The 208-nt window shown below is 29.3% G+C and overlaps 1 protein-coding gene across 6 annotated transcripts in view; it reads right to left on the bottom strand.

Moving 5' to 3' along the window:
- The window catches only part of LOC119592010 (vascular endothelial growth factor A-like), a 6434-nt gene that overhangs the window by 5312 nt on the left and 914 nt on the right, over nucleotides 1-208 (bottom strand). The gene's annotated exons all lie outside the window — the stretch shown is intronic.

The raw sequence follows: 208 nt of genomic DNA, 5'->3' as shown, positions 1-208 counted from the left end.
CCTGACCCTTTATCCGTTTCTGAAATACTATTGTATCTTGTAATAGCGTAATAAATAATTTTACTGTGATAACAATGTCAAGTAAATTTTATGTTCAACTGATTCTTCTTGTTTTTAATTTTTTAAAACTAATCTGTCATTTTAGCGACATAAGTATGCGCGCTCAAATGTCGCTAAAACAAAAATCCATATTGACGTTTGTAAAGAC

Source organism: Penaeus monodon, chromosome 29 (assembly GCF_015228065.2).
Source record: "Penaeus monodon isolate SGIC_2016 chromosome 29, NSTDA_Pmon_1, whole genome shotgun sequence".
Classification (NCBI taxonomy): Eukaryota; Metazoa; Arthropoda; class Malacostraca; order Decapoda; family Penaeidae; genus Penaeus; species Penaeus monodon.
Note: the sequence above shows the minus strand (reverse complement) of the source record. Positions and strands in the feature narration are given on the sequence as shown.